General features: G+C 49.1%; 1 protein-coding gene across 2 annotated transcripts in view; it reads right to left on the reverse strand.

Annotated features, from left to right (window-relative positions):
• Positions 1–6,581, reverse strand: part of ELF1 (E74 like ETS transcription factor 1) — a 94,335-nt gene extending 87,754 nt beyond the window's left edge. The window contains exons 1-2 of one of the 2 annotated variants that reach the window (XM_052786044.1): positions 6,489–6,581; positions 976–1,072 (exon numbers count right to left, since the gene is read on the reverse strand). The gene's annotated coding sequence lies outside the window, so the exon portion shown is untranslated. The remainder of the gene's footprint in view (positions 1–975; positions 1,073–6,488) is intronic. The other variant, XM_052786045.1, reaches the window with a different exon arrangement.
• Between the last annotated feature and the right edge of the window lie 3 nt (positions 6,582–6,584).

Genomic DNA, 6,584 nt, shown 5'->3' on the forward strand with positions numbered 1-6,584 from the left:
TAGTACTTCGTTAGTTAGTTGGATCCTGTACCTCCTAGAAATCAATAGTGCATTATCATTAACTCCAATGAACATAGCAATAGGCATATGGGCCAAACCCCCGAAGGCTGTACTGTCATTATTTTCTCAAACATGCATATCTCAATAAGGCAGCTGAGGAAAGTGTTTTTAGAAATCATGTTTGAGAGGAGTACTTTAGTGCTTAAGTATTTCCAAGTAAGCGGAAATACTCATATGCCTATTTTTGAGAAGTCTAGAAATACTGATTTACAAGAACTTAGGCTCCTCAAGTTTCAGTTCTTCTCAACAGGAAAATGTCCAGCAATGTCATCCTGTATAGAAAATGCAATTTGTTACCATAAAACACTCATTTTAAAGTGTGAATGGAAAAGCCCAAATCAAAACCACTGTGTGAAATCTTGAACATCAGACCCTGGCATTCTTTTGCACACCGTGTAAAAAGAGAATGAACTATGGAATTCTAAAACATCTTCTCATAACTATTTAGGCTGAAGTGCCATTCCCAGGCCAAATTAACCCTTCAGCTTTATTGTAAAGCTGCCTGAAAAGGTGCACTGCAGATAATGCTTCAACTTGATTCAAGCAGTCAGTCAGGTAACGCTTCAACTTGATTCGAGCAGTCAGTCATGTGTTTCAGGTTACAAAATCATTTCACTGCCATAACTTCTGTTGTTTTAGTGACTGCCAGGGGTGCTACGCTGCCAAGCCATATGCACGCATGCCCACGTCCCTGTCTCTGGTGTCTGCTCGCAGCAGGAGATCTGGCGGCAGGAGAGGCATGCCCAAAGGACAGGGAGGTGGTTAAGGGGAGAACCGGCTTGCAGGTACCGCAAGCCCTCAGCGGCTGACTTCTGAACAGCGAGCAACATCCTTGCCTATCTAATGGCAGGGGAAATTTCCTCATCCCTGAATATAGCTGTCAGTATCCTGAGCAAAGAAAGACAGTACACCAACCTGGGGATATGAGGGGACTCTGTACTGACAGAGAGCAGCAAGTGAAGAAGGTGAGTATCCGATATCCTGTCTCCAGCTGCCACCAGATGTTGATGCTCTGGAGGAAAGTACACAATAATTAGTCATAATCCCAGAAGTCAAATTAGGAACCAAGAAAAAATGGTCCTCCTGACCCAAGAGAAAACCAGCCAAGTTCTGAAGCATGACATTGTATTATAATCTTGTCCAAGGTAGCAACATGTGCTACAATACACAGAAAGTGCTACAAATAATCTTGTTTTCTCAATCTAGGGAAGAATGCAGGTGAACAGAAGCACAGTCCTTCCCCCTTCTACATGCGCTGGAACCAAGCCAAAGCACATCTCTGAGAAGGAAATCCCACCTCACTTTGAACACTCCCAGCAACAGCAAATCCGTTACAGTGCGTTATTGCCCTTGTTGCTGCTTACTATTTAAAGGTACAACATACCTAACTTCATCTCCTGGACACTGGATGTCTCAGTAGGGTCAAGTAAATATCATGTATTTTCCTTACACATACGTACAATATATACAGGCATCATTTCCCCTCAGTCTCTTCAGAGCTGAATAAACTCTGTGCACCCTGCATTGTGAAGCCTGGTTTCCAAACCCTGGATCATTTTTGCCACTGTGCTCTTACTAATATTTCACATCCTTCCTCACGCGTGAGCAGCAAAACCAGACACGGAATTCCCGTGATCTTACTAATGCCACGTACGTTCCTATTTCTGTGCAATATTTATATTGCTATACAGCCAAAGACCGCGCTTCAGTCGCTGCATTACAATGAAAACCCCTGTTGAGATGATTCTCCGCACAAATTCTTAAGCCTTCTTTCAAATCACCAACTCGAAGACAGCCTCCTATCCTGCTGGCATAACTGCATTGCTGGTTCCTTTGCATGTGGCTGCATGAAAAATGCCTTCTGCTGGACATTGACCATTTAAAAAAAATGATTTGGAGTACACCGTACTAGTAACTTGTTCCACACGCACACAAACCTGCATGTTATCTATTGGTAACAACGAGATACCACCACAAAAACTGTGAATATAATGATATTAAACAGCCTTACACCAAGATCCAGCCCCCAGGGGACCCCACAAGAAACAGCTGCACTCCCATAGGAGAAAGGCACGCCTAAGTTCCTCTCTAAACTAAGAAAGATTTATGAAGCAACTTTGCCAATGTTTGTGGTATTTATTCCACAGTGACTCCATGGCACAATTGTTTTAAACTCACACTTCACTGCAGAGTTAATAGATATATCAGGGACACAATATAGGGTGAGTCTCCTACAATAGAACAGTTGATGAATAGCTGAGGAATTTGGGAGATGTGGTTTTTTACAGTTCAAAACACTGGGAAGCAATTTGCTCTAGTTCTACTGTAAATTGGTCTTCAACAATTGTTAAGTCATTCTGAAAGATTCAGAACAAGTAGGACCTGGCTTGTCATTTATTTCAGAGGCTCCACTTTAAAGTTTTCAGTTTTTCAGCCAGGAAAACAACAATGAATAATGTGAGTAAGGAAAAGCATTCACGATTAACCAAAGAGTTTTAGGTTCGATTCTCTATTAAAAAAAAAAAAAAATCAGAATCAAGTAGCTGCCAATTAGTAGACCGGGTAACCTATTAATTAATATTATAATTCAGCAGTGTATTTCCATGTACATAAACGTATACACAGTATTGATGAAGCTCGTCGCACCGCCTGTTAGGCGGTTGCTGAACACTTCCAATGCAAGATGCTGCTTCCAGCTGCTTGTAACTTGGCCAGACTTTGACTGTTTGGGTTGAAATTTTCCAAGTTCAATGTCTGCCTCAGGCTAAATTTTGTTCCATATGTTGTAGAGGTTACCTCTGAGCAATGGGTGCAGAAAGAGGCAGACTGTGATTAGAACTCAGCCAAAATACTTCAACTCTTTTCAGAACAAGATCAGGGAAAATGCTGTCTTTCAGTGTTAACAGAAATCTCTGGCAAACTTGGAAGGCTGTAGTGCCCTTCCAGCTCTCGGTGACAGATCTGAAATCTGCCATGAGACGCTATACTGGAGGCGCTCCTTTTGCTACCCCCATGAAAAATCCACCTGCGTTTGGTCAAACGTCCAAAGATGAATTGCACTTTGTGCATTTTCAGTAGGTATTTGCTAGGCCATGTCCACATTCTTCTCAACTCCTCATGCTGATCAGAGGACACAGGCCAACCCCAAGGCAATAAGCAACTCCTCCCCCAGCACCCGTGCAGGACAGGGCTGCAGCTTAAATAACCGTGCTCTAAGCCAGGGTAGGGCAGGAGGCTCCAGGCTGTCCACGTAAGGGCTGGTGGAGGCCACGACGGCACCAGGTACTTGGGACAGGAGCAGGAGTCCTGCTCCTCCTTGCCCTTTCCCTGCCCCATCCTACCGGTCTTCACAGCGACACAGACCACAACCACGACCTCCCACCGCCGGTTATCCTCAACAGTGAGCTCAAACAGCAGAGTCCCAGGCATTACATTAGGAATCCAGCTGATGAAGGATGGTGACACAAGTACGCTACCCTAGGCTGCCTATCTGCTTTTCAGCTCTTTTCCTAAGGGGAAGAAAACTTAGGAAATTACACACAAAAAGCAGTAGTAAAAATGTGATTAACACGGCAGAATTTAGGAACTATTAGAACTAAGTGGCCTATGGTAATTAAAACCATCTCCTAGTGCTTATATGCATGGAGGTCAGTCTCTAATTGCAACTGACCTGGTCACATTTTTTTCCCCATAGAAGCTTTACTATAATTAACACACAAATTCCTCTTTTTGCCCTTGTTCTCTAGAGCATCACTACACACTTTCAACCTCAGAGGGAATTATTTCTTTTCTCCCAGGTTCTTTTATGGTTCTCATCACTACAGTAATCCATAAGGTAAAGGATACTGTTATCCACATTTTCTTAAGGATGGGAAACTAAGATATGAAAAGACTAAAGCAAAAAGCTACGGACACTGATCGAGCAATTCTGACACTCAAGACTTGTATTTCTAGCACGCTTAGACCTACAAAACATCTTCTGTACGTCAAGAGCAAACAGCCCTTGGCTTTTGTTCCAGATGGACAAGTTCAGGATAACTACAGGGCAGATCCCAGAGACTCAGGCCAGGCACCCAGCAAACTCAACAGCTCATGTGTGAAAACCTTTATGTTTACATGGAAATCCTATGGCCAAGGCAGGGGCTGCAAAATCCAATTCTCCCGCCGTCTCAGGCATGAAACTGCCTCTCCCTCTGCATATAATCGTCTGCCTTGTTCACGTTACCTCTTCTCACTGCTGCCCACCCGGGGAGCTGCTACACCTTGGCGGATGCACCTCTGGTTCATCACCCGAGCTGGCCAGGAAGGACGGTGGCGGATCACATCACGACAGACACCATCACTGATCACGTCACGACAGACAGCGGATCACATCATGACAGACACCATCACTGCACACAGGCCCATGGCGGCCAGATGAGCCTGGCATTTTTACAGCTCCCGAGCAGTTTGCTTTGCAAACTTACCGACAGGGTCAGGCTGGGCAGAGAGATAGTAAATGTATAGAATATAGAGCATATACAGATCAGCTACATCCACTGGGTGGCAGGCATGTTTCGCAGGACCCAGATACGTGAATATACAGAGGTATACAAACGAAACCTATCTTAAACACTGTGCTTGTTCCCCGTCTCAGAAGCAGCAATTGAATAGACACAGTGAAAAAAAAAAAAATTTAAAAATCCCACAGAGCAAAGTTAACATATACTGGCTTCTTGTCCGCAGGGCTGAGGCGTTCAAACTGTCCTGGCACTCGAGTGTCAGACACGGCGCCCCACGTCACTTCTGTAGGTGGGTGCCCTAACGCGAGGTGGCAGGGACCTTGCGAGAGTCTTCAGAGAGTCTCTGCTGCACTAATTAACGTGTAAAGAACAATGCCTGCAGAGACCAAGCCTTTAAACTCTTTCCCAATTTAACAAAATTGGGGGGGGGGGGTGTTTTTTGGACTTAACAGCTGTAAATGTGCCCATGTGCGTAAGCAGCTAAGTTTTAAAGTTCAGAGAAACATAAAAAGCCAGTATTTTCCACGGATTTCCACTGAGCATCTGAGCAGAAACATTTCAAAATTTGCTTAGAAGATGTTTCTGTAGAAGAGGCCGTCGACCAAATTTCAACCCAGTGCATATTTTTATAACCAAGTTGTAAACTACATAAAAACTACACTTATAATGGAAATGCTGACAAATGCATAACTACTGCAGTTAGCTATGACAGTCTGACCACAACTCCTCCTTCAGGAAAAAGCAACATTAACTTCCCCCCCCCCCCCTCCTTTTTAAGTCTGCCCGATAGCAAGCTGGGGCCGGGGGTGCCTGGTACGTACGGGTACCTCTGTCTTACCCTTTTATTATGGATTTAAGCTCTTCTTATTCCACTTATTTCCCACATGCTGAACGAGCCCCTCCCCCCCCCCCCCCCCCCCCCGTTTTTGCCATAAACAACCAGAGGGCCTCTTAAATCCATGACTCACTCCGCAGGCTTCTCCTCCACCCTTGTGCGTGACTACAGCGAAAAGGTTGCCAGCTGTAGTCGGCGAATTAACATTATTTTTTTCGCGGCACCGTCGGGACAGAAGTCACACAGCGCTGTGGCGGGAGGGGTGTGTGTGGAACACAAACCCGGTATGAGTTTTATTGGGGGGGGGGGGGGGGTGGAAGCAGCCGAGGAAGGGTTTCACCGGCCACGCGGAGGCACGAACATCCCCCCCCCCCCGGGGCGACAACGTGTCGTGTCGGGGCCGCCGGTCTGTGACCCTGTCGTGTGTGTCCCCGTCCTCTCTTCCCCCCCCCCCATCCCGCTCCGCCGCCACGTCCCGCAGCGGCGCCGGCCCTTGGCCCTCAGCCCCGGCCCCCTCCCCCCGCCGCCTCAGGCAGGCGAGCGAGCGAGCGCGCGCGCGCGCGCACGCGCCGCGGCCTCCCCGCGCAGGGGCGCGCCGCCAACCGTCCCACACGCGCGCGCGCTCGCTTCCCCCCCACCCCCCCCCCCGCTCCGGTAACGCGGAGCCGCCGCTGTCCCACCACCACGGCGGCGGTGAGGAGGAGAGGGTGAGGGAGGAGGAGGAAGACACGAAGTCGGCACGCAGGACCCCACCACCACCCACGCACCCCCCCCCCCCCCGCCACACGCGCTGCCTGAACTCCTCAGAAAGTTGGCAGGCGTGTCCGGCGGGATGAGGCGCCGCTGGCCGCGGCCCGAAGGCGCGCACCGGGGCCCGCCGCCACCGCCTCCCGCAGCCCCTTCACACACACCGCCACCTCCCGTTTCCCACAGCAGCGGCGGGGCAGGAACAGTCCGGCACGGGGGTGCTGCCGGCGGCGGGGCTCGAACCCGCGGACTCTCGCCCACCGCCCCCGCCGACGGGGAACGGGGAGCCTCCCCGTCCGCCCCGAGCGCGGGGCTCGCCGCAACCTGCGGGCAGCGGCACTCACCGAGCGGCGGCGGCTCCCTCCTCTCCCTCTCGGAGCGGCTCCCCGCAGAGCGCTCGCCTTCTCCCGGGGGCGGGGGAAGGCAGGAGGTGGGGAAGG

The sequence above is a fragment of the Harpia harpyja genome, chromosome 4 (genome assembly GCF_026419915.1).
Source record: "Harpia harpyja isolate bHarHar1 chromosome 4, bHarHar1 primary haplotype, whole genome shotgun sequence".
Lineage (NCBI taxonomy): Eukaryota > Metazoa > Chordata > Aves > Accipitriformes > Accipitridae > Harpia > Harpia harpyja.